The sequence below is a fragment of the Larus michahellis genome, chromosome 7, assembly GCF_964199755.1.
Source record: "Larus michahellis chromosome 7, bLarMic1.1, whole genome shotgun sequence".
In the NCBI taxonomy this organism is placed as follows: Eukaryota; Metazoa; Chordata; class Aves; order Charadriiformes; family Laridae; genus Larus; species Larus michahellis.
Genome location: NC_133902.1, coordinates 37,304,368 through 37,323,973, shown reverse-complemented (window position 1 = coordinate 37,323,973; position 19,606 = coordinate 37,304,368). Strand labels below are relative to the sequence as shown.

At 50.2% G+C, this 19,606-nt stretch overlaps 1 pseudogene; it reads right to left on the bottom strand.

The window, feature by feature from the left end:
* Window positions 1–17,416: 17,416 nt before the first annotated feature.
* On the bottom strand, window positions 17,417–18,763 carry LOC141746622 (uncharacterized; annotated as a pseudogene).
* Window positions 18,764–19,606: the final 843 nt, after the last annotated feature.

The following is a 19,606-nucleotide window of genomic DNA, read 5'->3' as shown; positions in this document are numbered from 1 at the left end:
ATAGTGTAGCCCAGTTCAACTTCACACCGTGATGTTCCACGAAGATGTTGAGAGGGCTGGAGCACCTCTCCTATGAGGACAGGCTGAGAGAGTTGGGGTTGTTCAGCCTGGAGAAGAGAAGGCTCCAGGGAGACCTTATAGCAGCCATCCAGTACCTAAAAGGGGCCTACAAGAAAGCTGGGGAGGGGCTGTTTGCAAGGGCATGTAGCGATCGGCCAAGGGGCAATGGTTTATAAACTAGAGCAGGGTAGGTTTAGATTAGACATTAGGATGAAGTTCTTTACGATGAGGGTGGTGAGACACTGGCACAGGTTGCCCAGAGGGGTGCTGGAGGCCCCATCCCTGGGGACATTCAAGGCCAGGCTTGATGAGGCTCTGAGCAACCTGATCTAGTTAAAGATGTCCCTGCTTACTGCAGGGGGGTTGGACTAGATGACCTTTAAAGGTCCCTTCCAACCCCAACCCAACTCATTCATTGATTCTATGTTCCCTGGGTTGGGCGGGTCTGAATGCCCATTTGTCCAGGGAAAACACTAGGCTTTGGGTAGGAAGGAGAGTAAGACAAGCAGATGCTCTGCAAGCACAGCAAAGCACAACATTTTTGGCATGGGAAGAACAGAAAGTGTGATGTGCAAGAAGTACCTCATGGCACATTTCAGGTGGCCTCCTTCACCTCCTCTGCAGGGATTTGTGCCGCTCCTCTGAACATGGGGTTGTGTCCAAGCCATTTGTCATATAGCTAATGGAAAGAGGTTTCTTCGTCACAATCTAAGCCTGACATAACAAATTGTCCTCTGAGGTGCTGGTTTGCTCCCATTGATTCAAGAGGGAACCTGGAGGACAAGTGGAGATAGATAGTGGAGATAGAATACGCAGCCGTAGTGGGGTGAAGCCCATCCTGCCGTTCATGCACCTCCATGCTAGCTCCCCACCTGCAAACTGGGGAGGACAGGGCTTATATTCCTATGGGTTTCTCCTCTCTTTTGAACCCTTTGGAGCACAGGTTGCCTCTTCCCACCTCCCAGGCCTGAGCCCCACGCAACGGGCCTGTACTCTCAGCTGGAATGCTCCAGTGAGAATTCTTCAGTGGCAGCAAATAATTAATTCAAACCCAATGTGAAAGCCCATCACGTAAGAGACTATTGCACCTCGTAGGCCACCTTTGGGTCAGCAGCAATGCCCTGGAGCAGCCTTTGGAGGATGGCAGTAAACAAACTGGATGATGGAGCCCATACTGGACTTACCTTGTTCAGCAATTACAGGCTCCGAAAAATCAGTGCTGCAAATGTATCATGGGTAGCTGGTTGAAACACTTTCCAGACAGATGCATAGGTTATAACACCGCGGTCAGTCTTGGCTTCACCAGGGTCCTAGGTCTCTGTGGTCCCTCATCAGAGATGACATAAAGTCCCGTGGTCATCCAAACACTCCTCTCGCTGTAGGATTCAGCAGGCAAGGTCTTGCCCTATGTGTTCACCTAGGCAGAGCTTGGGCACTGGAGTTTCTCCTTTTCCTGTAGGCATCATAAAAATAAATGAATAGAAAAAAGTTCAAACAAACCCTAAATAAAATACCTGTGTTGATGAAAACAAATTTCCATGTGGAGAAAACTGGAATAAAGTGTTGAACTTTTCTTTTTTCCTCACCAAATAACCTAGTGTGTGTCTCAGTGTGCCTGAGCCAGCCCAAGCATTCCTCTTGGAGTGCAAAACACAAGCCCTTGGGAAATGCTGGGGACGGTGGAAACGTACGCTATATACAGGCAATTTAGTGCTAGTCCGGTGACACAAAGAATATTTCTGGTTTTGGTATTGGGAAGCTACATTTTGCTGATCTGAGTCCCCAGCCCACAATGAAGCGATTACTAATGCACTACGACAGTAAGATACAAAACAAGTTTAATAGTTCAGTGGCAGAAATGTGGTGGGCAGCAAGAGCTACCCAAGTAATACGGTGTTTCTGTGGCACTGGGAAATGTGGGGGGGTGTTCTCCGAGGAGCATCCCGTTTGCACCACCAACACAGCAGAAGCAAAGACAGGCTACCTGGAGGAAGGGGCAAAGCAGTGAAACTCCTTTTCAGGGTATTTCTTCAAAACAATAAGATCTTTTGGTTCGGGATGCTGCTTTCCAGAGAGCGCTGTGCTAGCACCTCCCTGTCCCCGCTTCTCTCCTGCAGCACATTCTCCTTGCTAACGCAGGCTCTGAGGAACCCCCTGGGAAAAGCAGCTACAAGGAAAGAGAGATTTCACGCTTGGCTTTTGCACACAAGCCCTGCCGTGCCCGACAAGCCCCCCCCCACGGAAGAAAGCTTTTCCCAACAGCCGTGTCAGGACGCAGGGAGCCCTGCAGCTGAGCAGTGGGTTACTTGCCTTTACCGCTAGCAAACGGGGCCATATTTTGCTCGTGTGTGTGCATCCCCTTTGGGTGATTGAAACATATGCCTCAAAGTGCAATTCGTCAGGCTCTGAAGAGGTCCGGCTTGGTTATGGTAGCTCAAAGCATTGCCTTTCCAGACTGCAGCATTTATTATCCTCGCCTCCCCCACCCCCCCGAAAAAAAAAGAATATAAAATTACTCCATATATCTTCTCAAGGCGATCGGCTGGGGCTCCAGCCTAATCAGACAGTTTTCCCCCTTTTATCTCTCCCCGATCTGTCCAAGCAGCTCTGGAGTCCGTCAGCCCCGTGATATCATACCTTGGCACAACCCCCGCCTGTTTGCTTTTTGCCAGGATGAATCCTGTAAACACTCGCAAGAAATCGCAGCGGGCCCTGAGGGAGGCACTTTTTTTTTTTCTCCGCCTCCCCTCCAGCGAAAGGGCCCACACTCCACGGCTCACACGGGATGCCAGCGAGGGAGAGGAGGAAACACAGAGGCTGAAGGGAAAGCAGGAGGAAGGCCGGGGATGGAGGACCGTGCTGTGGTTTCTCCTGGAACGATCGGAGTGGCGAGGATGACCTCGATAACTACAGAAAATAAACAAACCCGGGGAACAGAGGAGCCAGCTGGGTTTTCTGCCAGTCACTTGATGTTTTTTGATCTTTTATTTTGCTCTTTGTGCTGATGCATCTGTTGAAAAGGCTTTTCCGTGATGTGTCAGAAGTATTGCAAAGCACGGGGCAGCCAACACCCAGCTGGGACTGACCCTAACCTGGCAGCCTTGGCCTGGTTACTTAAGCAAATGAGGCTTTGGGGATTAACGAGGCATGTATCTGTCCAGTTGTTTCCTTTCCCCTGCCCTCCAGATAACTTCTGAGCCCATTCCGCCTTTGCAGGCTAACCTAAATGAAGGCGGTGGTCTTGGAAAGATTAAATTTCTGAAAGTTTCTTGAAAACGCTGCAGCAGAGGGACGGGCAGCCTCAGGGTGTGGGGAGGGGGCGCTGGCTGCCGCCTGACCACCAGCCCCACTTACCCCAGCTGGAAAAAGCCACCAGATGAGCAACCTGGAGCCCACCAAGGGCTTGCCGGGTGCTCAGAGTAACGGTGTCCAGTTCTGGGCTCCCTGATTCAAGAAGGACAGGGAACTGCTGGAGAGGGGACAGCAAAGGGCCACCAAGATGGTTAGGGGACTGGAACATCTCTCTTATGAAGAAAGGCTGAGGGATTTGGGTCTCTTCAGTCTGGAAAAAAGAAGACTGAGGGGGGATCTCATCAATGCCTATAAATACTTTAAGGGTGCATGTCAGGAGGATGGGGCCAGGCTCTTTTCAGTGGTGCCCAGTGACAGGACAAGGGGCAACAGGCACAAACTTGAACATAGGAAGTCCCATCTCAACATGAGGAGGAACTTCTTTACTCTGAGGGTGGCAGAGCCCTGGCACAGGCTGCCCAGAGAGGTGGTGGAGTCTCTGTCTCTGGAGACATTCCAAACCCTCCTGGACGCGTTCCTGTGCAACCTGCTCTGGGTGACCCTGCTCTAGCAGGGGCTTGGACTAGATGATCTCCAGAGGTCCCTTCCAACCCTTGCCATTCTGTGATTCTGTGGGAGGAGGTAGCCCACAGTCATCTCCTCCCAGTCACACCATGCATCCCACACCATGCATTCCTGTTAATGAATGGCCTGATGCCAGTGCAAATTTTAGTCCGTATGATCGATCCCACCAGGTGCCCATAGCGCCGCCGGGAGTTTCCTCACCTCAAGTCTCCTGCAGCTGAAGAGACCCCAGGGGTACCTACAGGACAGTTGCTTTGAGCTGCCATCCCTCTGAAGCCTTGCACGCAACCATCTTGCAACGTAGAGCGGGAAAGGGAAAAAAACCCAAACCTCTAAGCACCATAAAGATTTTATTATAAACAAACCTCAAGAGCACTTTGGAAGCCGGGATGATTAACATTCCTTAATGAAGAGGGTGGAGGTGGAGCAGGACCTGGGGGAGGGGAGATGCAACACCCTCCTGTGGGTCCCACCTTCCCACCTAATCCCCCCGTTGCCATCTGGCAGATTTACTGGCCCTGGTAATGTTGCTCCCACTGATATAATGAGGAATTGCAGGCTGTGCTATATTTCCTCATGAATTTCGCTTCCCTGCCAGAAAAGTTCAGGGCTGGGTCAGACTTTTATATATATTTATGTATATTAAAATATATATATAAAAATATACATTTATTTATGTATATTAAAAGATTTTTTATATATATATATATATAAAAAACCAACCATATATATTTTTCTTCTTTCCAGGTGATTTCCACCTTTCCCATCTAAGGACTCATTCATCCCCATCTTTCCTACTCACCAGGGTTTTTTACTGTTTGCCTGGGTTGGGTTAAAGAAAATAATCAAAGGATAAAACCCCACGCCCATCCCCTCCAGGGTGTGGATGGGATGCTCCGCGGTGCTGCTTTCCGTGGGTGCCGGGGGGACGGTGGTGGATGCACAGCCCCCCACCTGCAGCACGGGACCACCGAGCCTGGTGGCCACCTGCCCTCACCCCACTTCCAGCTGGGGGACACTAATTTAATCAAGCTCAGCCCCAGCTTAATGGGCTTGAAAAGGAGAGGCGGGTGATTCGGACTTCAAACGTTCCTGTCCCTCCTCCCCCACCACAGGCATGGACCGCCTTCACAGGGTCACGATCAGAAAGGGACGTGCACCGACATCCTAAATTACTGCTCCAAGCTTCCACTGTGCTGATTTACCTCCTGCCTGTGTCCACCGTCCCAGCTCAAGGCAGGATGCTGGGAAACGTAGATGGGAGATTTAGAGGGGTACCCATCATCACGTACCTATTTCTCCTCCAGGGATGGGTCCATGTCAGTGCTGCAGAAGGGACAGCCAACAGCCTCTGTGCCCACGACCAGCAGCAGCAGCAACCTCAGAGAAATGAAACTGGAGGAGTGGTGGTGTCTCCATCTCTGGAGACATTCCAAACCCGCCTGCTCTGGGTGACCCTGCTCTGGCAGGGGGTTGGACTAGATGATCTCCAGAGGTCCCTTTCAGCCCCTGCCATTCTGTGATTCTGTGAACTGCCGCATAAAACGAAAAGTCATTTACTCTGCACCAGGTCAGGACTTGCTCCCCTCCACTGCCGGCCCTGCTCGGAATCATGCGTGCTCCTGGGAAGAGAGGGGGAGAAATTTGGTTTTCTCTCTCCATTGGGATTGTGGGATGGGAACACAAGGAGAGGGACGTCCCAGAGGACATGCCTTCCCTGGGGAAGACAATAAGCACTAAAACCTGTGGGCACAAACACCTTCGAGCAGCTGCGTGTTGCACAACCTGAACTGTGGCATTGGTGCTCCTTCATCTCCAGCTGAGATGCGTGGCTTTGAAGTCCCATCTCACCCATCTCGTGGGAGAAAGGCAAACAAAAACAGGTGGAAATCACCTTTTCCCTCAACCCATGTCCAAACCATGTATTCCCCCTCCAGCTTTCCCGCACCAACCTCAAGCCTTCCTTCCTTTGCAAATACATTTCCCTGGAAGCTGCAATTGTTTTTGGAGAAGTAACTGCCCAGGTCAGGAGTTCAGAAAATAACCACCTCCCATGGATTAAAATTCACCTGAACAGTGAAGCTGCTTTCTCTGGATGACAACAGGCTGCTAAGCCCAGCAGCAGGTGTCCAGGGATGGTCTCAACTTCAATGTTCACATCCCTCCTGTGCAGAGTATGGCCATAGCCTAGCCATCCTGCTGCAGTAAGAGGTGACCAAGCCCCTTCTTTTAGGTCAAAAAGCCCTAAAATGTGTTTCTAGGTGAACTTTGTAATGAATAAAGGCTCCTAGCACTCCCACTTATGAAGGGCTGTCTTCTCATCTTATTAATGCTTATAAATAACTTAAAGGGTGGGTGTCAGGAGGATGGGGCCAGGCTCTTTTCAGTGGTGCCCGGCAACAGGACAAGAGGTAACAGGCACAAACTTGAGCATAGGAAGTTCCACCTAAACATGAGAAGGAACTTCTTTACTCTGAGGGTGGCAGAGCCCTGGCACAGGCTGCCCAGAGAGGTGGTGGAGTCTCTGTCTTTGGAGACATTCCAAACCCCCCTGGACACGTTCCTGTGCAACCTGCTCTGGGTGACCCTGCTCTGGCAGGGGCTTGGACTAGATGATCTCCAGAGGTCCCTTCCAACCCCTGCCATTCTGTGATTCTGTGATTCATGTTTGAGGTCTGGCAGGAGCCTGGTGGTGCAGGCACTTCTCCGCCTGCCTCAAGGCTTTATGATGCTAATTCTGGGCACAGACTGTAGAGGAACATGCCACCCTCACTGACTAAGGGTTTCATGGGTCTTTTCCCTAGGTCACCCTATTTTTTAAAAGGGAGTTGCTGTTCTGCAGGGAAGGCAGTCAAAATCTGGGAGAAGGTGAAGCCCATGTATGGACAGGCAGGCACCTGAGCCCAGGTGTCTGGGATAGCACCCACCCTGCCCCAGGGTGCAGGGGGGTCCAGGTGGCCCCACACAGCCCCTCCAGCTCTATTTCGTGTGACCCAGGGGCTCATGGAAAATTTCAGATACAATACTGATGGGTATTGTATCTGAACAGATACAATAGAACTCCCACAGAACTCCCCCTGCTCAGAGTTAGCTGTACCTGTCTGCCCAAGGGATGCACACTTGACCCACAGAGCTTTCCCATCTGAGAGCCTGTTGTCTGGACACAACTAGGCTTTTGATCCTGGATTTCAGCAGCATTCCACTTTCGGCTGTCAAGGAAAAGCGAGGCTGGCATCATTGCCACATGGCAGTGGCTTCAAATGACATTGGTTTCCCATCACCAGTGTTAGAGGAACCCTTATTGGCTGGTGTCTTCCAGCCCTGCCTGCTAACTCTTTACTATCAGCATTAAATGAGAGGTGATTTTGAGATGCATCGTTATATTGTTTCCTGTGCCAGGGAGATGACTCACTTTCCTTGCTTGTGGCTGGAAGACCTGATGGAGCCAGTCCAGACAGACCCCCTTGCCCAGGATGAACGGCTGCCACCAGCATCCCCATTCCCCAGCTGAAACAATGTGGTCAAGCCATATCTGCGTCCAGCTCGTTGAGACCCGCCCCCCTCCCCCCCTAGACAGCCTTGTGAGGCTCCTCCTTGTGAGGAGAACCTCCATCCCATCACCAGTTCAACCCTGAAAACCTCCATCCCATCACCAGTTCCACCTTAAATGCATTACCAACGCACTCTGGACTGGAGATTTACAGCATCCCAATGAGAAGCGTCATGACCCCAGTCCTGGGCTTTGGCACCACTGGAGGTGGTGAAGGATGGCTGTCACAGCTCTCACAGCATGGGGGAAAGGCAGGAAAGCTGAGGAACAGGACAGGGACGTGCCCTCTTGGTGGCAGGAGGGGAAACCAGAGACCTGCATTTCTGGCTGATCCCCTGCCATAGCCCGTGCCGTCCTGTATTTTCATGAACACGTTCTCAACCGCGGAAACCTGGATCACACCCTTTAGGAGAGGAAGGGAAGGACTTGCTGTACTCGAGGCACTCCAGCTCCTTCATGAGAGGGGAGTCAGACTTTTTTAAAGACAGTCCTGTTAAATATGAGGCTCTTGCCCCAAAAGAGCTGCCTCTTTGCCTCTCCAAACACCATCCCCAAAAAAGCTGCACACCTCCTCACCGGATGCTGGCTCTAAGCTGCCTTTTTCCCCCCACAATTTCAGAATTTTACAGTCAGCATTCCTCATTTTTCCATGTCATTAATCTCCGGGAGTCCTGACTCCAAGCAGGCTGGGAGCCAAATCCTGCCAGACAGGTTCCAAATGAAATCCAAGTTGTCTGGAAAAGAAGAAAATTCAACTAAAATTTTGAAAAGCACATGAACTGTATGCTGGCTCTCACCAACCACCCAGCAGGGCAAGCGAGAGGCTGCTCAAGCCAACAGATGGTTTTGGTGGCAGTCAACTTGCCATTTCACTCGACTTTGCCAGCAACCAGCCAAAATATGAAGCGTTCATTTGAGCTAACATTTTTAATTTTGCCCGAGGAAAAAACCAAACCCCAAACTGCGAGATTATTTTTAAGTTTCTCAAGAAATATTTTTGTGCTTTGAGAGCTGCCATTGAACATGGACAGACAACGCATTTTTCACAGCATTTTTGCAGTGATTTTTAATTTCCTCTGGCATTTGTTTGAGCTGCTCTGCCATGAAACTCCAATTCTCTGATGTCCTGAAGCTGAGGATGAGACAGGCTAAACCTCTTTCAGACAGGGCGAGGGGAAAGTACAAACCTGTCCCATGATGGGACAAGGGGGAAGAGCAAAAATTCTCTCATCTGAACATCCCCAGAGATGTCCTACTGCCTTCAACACCAGCCCTCTCCCCACTTTCTGCAGGTTGCCCATGCAATTTGTCTCTACTCCAGAGGATGAGGCTCAACGCTGAAGGACTAATACCGATGTTCACTTCACCTGCAAGGTGCAGGTGACTCACAGTTGGCCAATTTTTTTTTGCAATTACTCTAAATATGAGATTTTAGGCAGGAGATTAGCCTGTCATTGGGAGGTCATTGGCTCTCAGGGACGTCTTTCCAGCATCTCCACACCGATGGGATGACCCTCAGGGTTTTGACATGGGCTTTGCTCAATTTGTCCCCAGACTGGTTGGCACACCTTTGGCACGGGCTGTGCAAGCTACGTGCTGGCTGCCCTGCCAATGAACTCGGAACACCAGCTACGCCAGACTGCAAGACAAAAATCAAGGCACCATGAACCTGCTCTGGCAGGGGGTTGGACTAGATGATCTCCAGAGGTCCCTTCCATCCCCGACCATTCTGTGATTCTGTGTGTTTTTCAATCAAGGGGAGGTTGGGAGCTGAGAATTTGCATGTTTGTGTGTTATTTGCCTCCCTCCAGGAACAAACGTCAGCATGGTTCAACTGGAAGAGCTGTGTGGCGCCACACCGGGAATAAATTGCTAAGTGAACCAGCAGCACCACCACGTCAAGCCGGGATCCTCAGGAACAAGGGCTCTGACAGCCCATGGCGCAATCCGTCGCGCCTCTGTGCCAGCTCTCTTGTACAGCGAATCCGAGATGCGCTTTGGAGGAGCCCTAATGAAATCTGCAGATACTTTACTGCTCTGGTTGGATTGCTCTTCCTTCCCCCTCCTCCAACCCTCTTCAAAACTTGGAAGAGCTTGGAAGCAGCCTGTGATACTTAAGTCCTTAAGTCCTGCCTTTCTCTACTCGCAAAGGGAACCAAAAGGAATTGTTTTGAAATAACAGTGCAAATCAAATTACCCGTCTCAGATAAGGGGGAGAGAGGTCAAATATGAAAAGGCTTTAGATGAAAGAAGAATTAGCCTGCAACCCACCAGGAATAACTCAATTCAAGTCTCATTTTCAGCACCCCCAGAATCTGGCGCAACAGAGGTCCCTAATGAAGCCCAACAGATAAACCTGGCCAAGACAATTTGTTATACCGCCAAACACAGAGCCATTTCACCAACCACATGCTAAGCATCAACCGTCCCCTCAAATGGGAAAAGTATATCAACATATTAGAAGCCATCATCAATCAGCCCAGAGGAAACCAAGCAGCCCTGATCAGGTTCCAGCCAGAGCTATGGGAAGCCACTCTGTGGTTTGAGTTTGCAGAAATTCAGCAGCCTTGTGTGCACCGCCTCCTCCTCCTCCTCCTCCTCCCAGGCGGCATCCCTTGGAGGTGGGGTTGGGGACCCAGCTGCCTGCAGACACCCCTACAGAACCGAAAAGGCTGAAAGGCACCCACACGGGCTGAAAAGAGCTGGGGAGAAGGTTTGCAGACCCTCTCCTCTTGGCTGCATCAGCGTTCGCCCAGCGCTCCCCAGACTTGGCAGGGTTATTGATGGCCTTGGGACATGCCTGGGGCTTCCTGCGGAGCTTTTCCACCGTCTGCACTTCAACTTTCCTCCCTTTCAGAGAAAAGTTCTCTCCACCTTTCCCAAAGACATATTTTATCCTCTTTGGTCGCAATCTTCCTTCTCCCGGAGTGCAGCAGAAAAACAATTTGAGACCAGACCCAAGGCAGCCCTATCGAGGCTGGGCTTGGCCTGGGGGCCAGGCGGGGACCCACATCAGCGCTGAGACCCACCTCTTGGATAAATAGGCTCCAGAAATTCCTGTCGCTCACCACCGAATGAACCCAGCTGGCTAAAAGGCGGTTGCTAAGCTTGCACTGGCTCTATTATTCACGGGGATTGGGGAGGATTTCAGGAATTGCTCTGTGCAGTGGGGAAAGAGGGATTTTTTATATTTTTTTTCCCCTCCTTGAAACTAAAACACATAATTGAAGAGTGAAATTCTGAAATCTTTCTCAAGGACTCTGGGTATTTAATTGCCTTTAAAGCACAGGAGGTGCTCCCCATTGCCTTCCTGATTTAAAGGGAAACAGGTCTCTTGTTCCTGCAGGCCCTCTGAAATTGTTGACCATTTGATAATTTTGCCTTAGTAGATCACAAGCACGATGCTGTCCATACCCTCATCCTCCCAAATACAGCAAAAATATTTGGTGTTTTGTTCATTTTTTAAATGGCATTGAATTTGCAGATTCCAGACCTTTCCCCCTTGGGGTGGCGGAATGAATAGATGAAAAAATTAGATGCAGATGACTCAAAGGGCCCTTAATAAAGCAGGTGAAGGACATCTGTCTGAGGCTGGTGCACACCGATGCCCCATCTGTGCGATAAGACCTGTGTGGGAAGAAATGTTTTCCCCACCGCTGCTGTGCCTGCAACGCAGGAGTGAGGGTTTGGAGTGCCTTTGTTTGACCTCCCACACGCCCCCTCCAGAGAAGCAGCAGCTTGGCCAGGTGGAGAGGGCCTGCAGGAGGGGAGCAACACGTGCCACCACCTTTTCTCAGGATCTGGCCTGTTACATCTTGTTACTGCTCCTGAAGCAGTAACGTGCTTTAAATGTGGGGAGGGAGGTTCTTTTTTACCTTGTGGACATCCAGAAGACACCTGGCCCGTTGCTGCAGTCCCTCTAGGGATGAATAGGCGGGTGTTCCTTGCACAGAGACTTGTCCCCAGGCTGGAAGATGTGAAGCACAAGCAGTGCCTTGGCCAGGAGGGCACCTCTGAGCTGCTGCCATCAGCCACGACCAGGCCTCGCCGCCGGCATTGCGGGAAGCCCCGTGTCTCCCTCTGCTCAGCCTCCGTCCCGCTTCATCTCCAGCCCCATCTGTTTCCCTTCCAGAGATAAAATCTGTTTCAAGCCGGAATGACTCCTCCAGGAGCCGGAGCGGTGGGTGGCTATTGCTGCTCTCCCGTCAGATCAGGCTGGGGATGCACGGGATGCTCAGGGACCGGCTCCTGTCGCGGGTGGCCAGGATGGACAGCAGGCTTCTGCCATTCCTGCTGCCCCGAATAAAACCCCACGGCTCTCCCAGAGAGGTTCATGGCCCCTTTCTGAGCTCAGAAAGCAAAGCGCGAGACAGCAGCGTGCAGCTGTGGAGGCTTTGAGGGTCTCCTGGACAAGCACCCATCGCTTCTGCACAAGCCTCGTTTTTTTTGGGTGCTCTCGGGTTGGGATAGTGCAAAAGGATGGACACAGAGTTCAAGAAACAAATCCAAGCTCTGTGCAATCACCTCCCAGGTGGCTTCCTTATAATCACACCGAAATCCCGTAGTCCAGCCTGATAAGCCCCTCAGTAAACACAGAGACGATCCCTTTTTCTCAGAGACTGTAATTAGTTCTAAGATTTGCTTCTTCCCTACAGAAGCCTTTCATTAGCGCAGCCTGAGAGACACTATTTGCACAGTCATGAAATGTTTTCAGTCCTCTGCAGGAGCTGCTTTTGCTAAATTATGCTGTTGTAAAAAAAAAGGCAGACAGTGACTTCCCCACAGCCCGACAGAGTGGGCTTTTTCTCTCTTTCACAATTATTAAGGTATATTCTCTGTTACCCTGCGAACAGCGTTGCACAGCCCTGCCGAGGAGCCCTGGTTTTCCTGCACCTCTAGAGATTTTTTCCCCATTGCTGTTCCCCAGGCAGCTCCCGCAGGAGCACCTTTCCATGCAGGGATGGCTCGCCAGCATTTTCCTTGGCTTTTCCTTCCTCCTCCTCCTGCTTTGCAACGCTCTTTAGCCAAGCCTTTGCAGCCCTTTCATTCATTAAACTGTCTTTATCTTAACCCATGAGTTTTCTCACTTTTACCCTTCCACTTCTCTCCCATCCTGCTGCGGGGGGGGAAGTGAGTGGCTGGGTGGGGGCTTAGCTGCCAGCCAAGGTCAACCCACCACAACCGAATTTAACATCTGTAGGTCCCTGAATCTGTACTGCCTGTGGGTTGGAGAGCCCAACCTGCCCTCACTGGGCACATCTAGGATTCGTATCAGGTTGTTCACATCTTCATTCAGACCTGCAGCCATCAGTACATCCCATTGTACCATCTTAGCAGCAGATGCCACCAACCATTGGGGTTCCCTTGGAAAGCGCCCAGTGTTATTGACTATCTCTGTCACTGGACAACTTGACTGAGTCTTGTTTGCGGGCACAGTTGAGTTGGCAAGGCATTTCTTTCCACTTTGAACCTCCCTCTCCTCCTGGCAACAGGCACCTTCATTCCAACACACTCATCGTTACAGCCATAGCCCACGGCAGGCTGTGAGGGCAATTGCTATCTAATTCATACACAAAATGGCTCCATCCCGTTCCTCTGCGTCCACACCACACACCCATTTACCCAGCACCAGGCTTTCCAGAGTCTCTGAACTGACTTTCAGCCCACTCTCTGCATTCTCCGCCTGGGAGCAAACTCTTACTGGCATTTAAAAGTCTCTGTCTTGGTAGAGTTACCATGGGGTATTCTCCTTCAATGTTTTGTCCTGTGTTCCTCCAGCCCATCTACAGCCCCTTGATTCAGCTTTTAGGATCTCTTGAGTTAAATTCCTTCCATACGTGATTTTTTTCCGAGTTAGATTTGCTGTTGGCAGATCTTGCGTGGGTCACTGCTGTCTGCAGGCAGGACAGAAGAGCATCAGCTTCAAGCACCAGCCACCCCTGCTGGCTGGTTCTGCTGGGGTTTGCTTGTTTGTTTTTTTTGAAAAATCTATCCCTGTTTTCCTCCCACTGTTCACCTTGGGTGGCCTGAAGAACGTCCCCTTGCTAAAATACCACCTGTCTGGGGACAAGACTCTTGAAGGTGGCAATTCATGCCCTCCCACTTAGGCGTTACTGTGATTATACCCATGTAGGATGTGAGATTGTTGCTTTCCTTAATGTTGAGAAAATCACGGCAGTCGCAGCCAGGGGAGCAGATTTCTGCCACCTTGGCCAGGCTTTAGCCTTTCCTCCCATGCTCAGGCAGAAAGCTCTTAAATTCCCAGACGTGACGGTGCCGTTGCACCTTTTCATCAGGTATCACAACATTTTGCTCTGGCAGAAACAGCGTGAAACACCCCCCGGCCTCTCCCCGACGGGAACGCGAGCTCTGCTCCCAGCACCCTCACAACGTCCCTAAGCACCTGGTTGGGTCCCTTTGCTGCGAGGACGTTAACGTCCCCAAGCACCTGGCTTTCAGCACACACGCTATTTTTTCCCAGCAACATCATCGCCAAACCTGTGTTTTTCCCTAAAGCTGTTACTACTTAATGGCAAGTACGTTTCAACTCCCACTTACCGAGTTGCGCTAGTAATCCTTCCTTGCTTAGCAACAGTTGGTTTTGCAGCGGAAAGCCCTAAGCTGAACTTTACCTGGAGAAGAGCAGCCAGGCTTCTTGGAAAAGGATCAGGAGAGAAAATGGCTTTTGGAGCCAGCTCTGAAGTACAGCCCCTGGGGCGGGGGGAGACAACAGCTCACCCACCAGAACCTCTGCCCGCAGCCGGGAGCCCAGGGAGGGAGGCGGCAGCCTTGTGCTCACGGCCATCTGCCCTCCTGCCAGCAGCAAAACCCCTCCTGCCTCCCCTGGAGAAAAGGAAACGAGTCTCCGGGGCAGCTTTGCAGATTACACTGACATTTTCACCTGTGAAATCCAAACAGGGGGAACAAATGAGTTCCCAGCTCCCCCGGGGATTGTCAGAGCAGCCCGTAAGAGATCAACCACGCACCAGCCTTCGGAGAAAGTTTCCACTCAGCACAGACCCAAATCCCGTCGTAAAAGCAGGACGTTTTGCCAGCACAGGCTGAACTCCTGCCCCCTGCGCGCTCAGGCTGTATATTTAATACCAGACCCTGTTCTTTCCCCTGCAGCGCTCCCGTTGCTACAGACGTTCATTTGAGGCACAAAGCCTTGTCTTGTTGCCCAGAGTGAGAAACAGCCTCTTTCTCCTTTAAAAAAATAAAAAATAAATAAACGAAAAATAAATGTGTAACCTTGGAATAGCGCAGGGAAGGGTACAGAGCAGCACCCATCCCGGTGCCTGCCCGGGCATCCATCCCTCGCCCCCCGCCAAGGGCACCCACCGGCAGAGCTGGGAGGGAGCCATCTCAGAGGGGCTGGGGCACGTTTGTTGCAGCACAACGTTATTTTCTTTAGGCTTAACAGATTTCTGGCTATAAAAAATTTCCATGGCTAAAGCGGCAGTTATTGAAATAGAGGATTTCATGCCATGGCCCCGGCACAGGTGCCACGCCGTCGAGTTTCACCCTCCCTGCTGCATTGCGTCAGGTTTCTGTCCCTGCGCTCACGGCGAGCAGCGAGCCCAGGGCGTTCCAGGTGAGATGACGGCAGCTCTGCGTCGCAGATGCCTGACATGTCAACACTCACCCACCAGGTCCCGCTCCCTGGCAACCTACATGCCTGGGGCTGGCCCGACAGTTTTTAACCAGCGGATTTGGAGAAGGAAAACGCATTGCTGCAGGTGCAGACGATCAGACACCGCGGGTCCCGGGGATGCCAAAGGAAGCCCTGTCACAGGCTGCCCTCCAAAACATCCAGCCCAGCGCTTTTAAACAGCCTCCCTCCGTCATCCTAATTTGTAGGGTCTCAAAACCACCACTCAGCAATGAGTATTTATCAGAGCCCAAAGTGCACATTTGGCTTCGCAGAGCGAGACCTGGGGCTTCTTAAAGGATTAGCAGCCCCTGAGAAATGCTCTGCACAGAGACTGAAAGTACTTGAAATAACCCCCGCTCCTGTCGAAACGAACCCTCTGCCTCAAGGCTGTAAACGCGGGGCTGGATCGCCCAGCAGTGGGATTTCACACCAGCAGATGAACTCCCCCAGCTCCTGAAAGACCCTTCCCAATCTTCTGCCCAGAGAAGCCCCCGTGCCTTCTCTCGAAGGAGCTGCACCTGCCCTCCCAGCCATGCCGGCACCCATCACAGCCAGCTGCCACTCCCACATGGCCTGTGGTCCCAAAGCAAGCCCCATCCCAGGGCCGTCACCCTGCCTACAAATACAGACTCTGCCCGCTCAGACCATCCCAGGCTACAGCTGGAGCAACAGGTAATGCTCACCGTCCCACAGGGTGGTGCCACCATGGCTGCCATGGGCAGGGATGCGGGGTCACACATGTGAGCAGGACATTGCACGGATTCACTGCTCTGGTCCTCTTGTCTTTAAGCACGATGGCTTAGGCGGGCTTTAGCCATAAGTAACTCCGCCTCTTTCCCCAAGAGAGGCGCGTGCTTCTGGAACGCCTTGTCCCTGCGTGCCCCGGACCCACTGAGGGCTCGCACCCTTGCTCTGGCCATCGGAGCCTCCGCTTCTCGGAGCACCACGGTGGACAATGCTCCCTGCGGGTGCAAAGGACAGCAGCCAGCACACGGGGCAGCAGCGATGCTTCGCTGATGAGGGAACCTCAACACTCCCAAGATCACAAGTTTTTCCTGTGTGCTCTCCTCTACACCCTGCAGAGACAGTACACATCAACCTGCTGTTCCTACAGTGAGTCCGTACGGCCCAGCAGACTCCCCAGCTCCTCGCTCTGGACGACCTCCATGGAGATAATCCCCGAACATGGCAGGCTCATTCCCACACGAACAAGAAGTGAGCATTCAGGCTTGTAGCAGGAAAGGTGATTTTCTCCTTGACTAATTGCTTCAGTTTTTCCAACCGCATAACAGACACTGGAGCCATGTCCCTAGTCTATGTTGGACTGCTCTTCCCTGCTTCGTAAACTATTGACAGGCTGGGACACTAAGCTGGAGGATGCTCTCTAGGGCAGATGGCTTCAGGCTCGTTCCCCTTCACACCAGGGTTGCTCTGCAGCAGTTGTCATCTGACAGGTGAGTCCACTCCGCTGAGGTGCACAAGCCTGAGCTTAAATGTGAGCCCCAAGGACTCGTCTTCTCCATCCAGGAGGGAGACAGTGAAAGCACATGAGAAAACTGAAGTGTAGCTGGTTGCCTTGCAGTCAGAGGACACTTCCAGTTGACATAGACGGAGAAACTTTATTTCAGATGTTTCAAGTGGGCTTCAGGGACAAGCAGGATGATACAGAGGCTAACTAGAGGGAAACCATGTCTGAATAAGACCATGAAAGAAAAAGGGTGGATCTGCTTCACCCATCTGAACATGAGAGCAACACTGAGAACATCTCCTGAGGCATGAACAACGTGGGCATGTGTGGAGGATCTGCCAAGACGAGGCACAGACACGGTCTGTGGGTTGGCCGGAGAGCCTCTCACCCAGCCAGTACAGCTGGGCAGGGCAGAACCAGACTACCAGGCACGGGAACGGGACTCACCCTGGAGGTGAAGGACGTCTGCTGGAGGGGGGCACATGCCACGGCCCTGCAGATACAGGTGCCATGTGAAATGGCAATCAGGATCTCTGGGAGTTCCACCTTGCTCCCTACCGAACCAGCCTGGGAGCAGGCGGGCCCATACCCACCTGGCTTCAAAGGGCTCCAGCTACAGTAAAGTAAAGCCCCAACAACTCTATGAGGCACAACAGAACCAGGCACAAAATGACACTTTTTCACTCCACTGATGATCCTGGTTTTCACTCACTGGTGGCTTTTGGGGGAAATTCAGCTGCTCTCATGGACTTCTTGCCGGAAATTCGATTTCAGTGAGATTTTTAAATTATTCTGCAGTCCCTACATGCAGGCATTCGTCAGCACGTGCCTCAGAGCAGCAAGAAAACTGGGCAGAAGCTCTAGTAATTTTTCTACCAAGGACATCCCAACATACACATGGGTATCTTTTGACCAAAAAGCCACTTCAGTGCCCAGACCCCCTTCCATGACACCAAGAAAGTGTTTTGTTTAAAGTAGATGAAAGACCACATCACACCAAAGGCACTGGATAAAAAGATCAGTGACAGAAACCAAGGTGGTACTATAATTAACTTTTTCTTTTTATTTACACCACAAGAATAACAAGTTGTCATAATGTGGTACAAAATACTGGACTCCTAATAAAGTTGAAATTGAAGTCGGTACTGTCAGAGAAAGACACCATTGGCCAGTAAAAAAAAAAACCAAAAAGAAAAGAAAAGAAGAGAAAAAAAAAAACAAAACAAAAAACCCCAAACAAAAACAAGAATGAGAAAAATATTCCAACTCCACCAAGTAAAAGAAAGGACCATCAGAAAATTTAGCACAAAGAATGCTACCATCACTTAAAGTAGGGTCCATACAACAAGAGTGAAATTGTGTCTAAATTACAGCGTAAACCGGTAGCTGCTACCAATGGTGACGTCATACTGAGCATGTATAGGTATAAAGTAGAATATAATATAGTTACAACTTTTTGATACTACATATCTGTAATAAGCTCTTGGGTGAATAATGTTTCAACCCCTCCCCCCCCCACTTTTATATATATATTATATATATAAGTTTGTCATCCTCATAAATTGGAAAATAGCGCCTCCACTATGGAGCACAGAAAAGTGTTAATTTATTTTCTTTCAATAGGATACTTTTTCATCAATATCAAAGACAAAGTGAAGATGAGCTGAGAACGAGCTCAACTTCATGACAATGACAAAAACATGTTTTCCTTTCGATGTAAAGTCTCGTTTTAAACCACAGTGTTGCACAGTACACGACTGTTTAAAGTGAAACCTAGCAATAATACATCATGTAAAAGTAATTTTAAAAAAGTTAACGCAGCTGTGCTGAAGAGTTAACTCTTTAAAGTCCTCGTCATTCATCTCCTTAGAATTAATGACTACGTGTGTCGACGAAGGGTTGCATCCAACCTCCCCACCCAGCCAAGAAATCAAAACAATACACCAACCCAAATTAAAAGGAAAAAAAAAATAATATAAAAATGACACAGGCAGTTTACTTTGTGTGTTCTGCGTAGTTTCCCTAAAAACACTGTTTCCACATAAATACAATAAACTCTATTATTGGTAAGTCACAAGTGCTAGATAAACGTCTTTTTTTTTTTTTCTTCTTAAAATGAGAAATGTTTAAGTAGTTCTTTTTTCTTTACTCTTTTTTTTTTTTAACAATAAAACCCACGATTTCTTCTTCAGTTAAGACGCAAAAAATGTTCCCACTCTCCTTCCTTTGTGTGCAGCTGCGTGGGTGCGTGCATGGGTGCGTGGGGGTGTGTGTGACAACAACGTCCCAACCTTTAGTCTCCACAAATGCCACGAGATGGGGGGAGGGAAACCAACCCAAAAAAAAATCAACCCCAAACCACAATTATTTTTTGTTTTGTTTTTTTTTTTGTTTTTTTTTTTTCATTTTCAAAGCTGCCAAGTTTGGCGTGCAAAATCTGTATACAATATAAAGACATGCCAACCTTACAGACCATGCAACCTCAAGGTGTAGGAAACTTAAAAAAATATATTCATATATATTTATATATATATTTATATATATCAATGCCCATAAAAGACGTGGGCCCAAAAAAGTTTACAAAAGGAAGAATGGAATGAATACATGACTGCAACTAATTAAAAAAAAAAAAGGAATGTTTTGTATTGAAAGTAAAAAACCAAAACAAAACGAACAAAAACCCCCAATGATTACTTGCGTACTGCAAACTGGGCGTTGCTTCTCTCGAAAGAGGATTTAAAGATGCTCCTTTCTTTCCATAGCAGGTAGGAAGGATGCCCTGGGCAGCACCGTGCTGGGATGCAGGAGCATCCCGGGCTCCCGCTCCACCAGCGCAGCCGCTCCAAGGCAAAGTCATCTCAAAATGAAGAAGCCAACAGGCTCAAAAGGTGAAAAAAAACCCTGGCGAGCCTCAAAACGAGGTCTCTTTCCCCCCTCTCTCCACGCTCGCACTGGCCCCGAGGAGCATCCCCCACCTTGTCCCGGGGACTGGACGCTG